This window comes from Egretta garzetta, unplaced genomic scaffold, assembly GCF_000687185.1.
Source record: "Egretta garzetta isolate BGI_Z169 unplaced genomic scaffold, ASM68718v1 scaffold136, whole genome shotgun sequence".
NCBI lineage: Eukaryota > Metazoa > Chordata > Aves > Pelecaniformes > Ardeidae > Egretta > Egretta garzetta.
The window spans coordinates 2,845,565-2,845,787 of record NW_009260066.1 but is presented as its reverse complement, the minus strand read 5'-3'; the positions used below and the strand labels follow the sequence as shown (position 1 = coordinate 2,845,787).

Genomic DNA, 223 nt, shown 5'->3' with positions numbered 1-223 from the left:
AGACCACAAAAAACCCCACCCACATTAAAAGAGTGATAGTTACCTTAAAAGGTAGCGTACTGCAGAGATTGCAAAAAATCACAACGCGGTGGCTAGGGCTAGTCCAGAGGTCCCAGTGGCCGCATGAAAGAGTAAAATCCCCTCGTTAGTGCTGGAAGGAGACTGCGGTTCCGGGGTCCCCCCTTCTCTCGGAGCCGGGCCCCCCCTGTCTCCCTCCCCGCCG

General features: G+C 56.1%; 1 protein-coding gene across 2 annotated transcripts in view; it reads right to left on the bottom strand.

The window, feature by feature from the left end:
- VCAN (versican) overlaps nt 1-169 on the bottom strand; it is a 114,956-nt gene extending 114,787 nt beyond the window's left edge. For both annotated transcript variants that reach the window (XM_009641147.2, XM_035896633.1), the window contains exon 1: nt 44-169. The gene's annotated coding sequence lies outside the window, so the exon portion shown is untranslated. The remainder of the gene's footprint in view (nt 1-43) is intronic.
- Between the last annotated feature and the right edge of the window lie 54 nt (nt 170-223).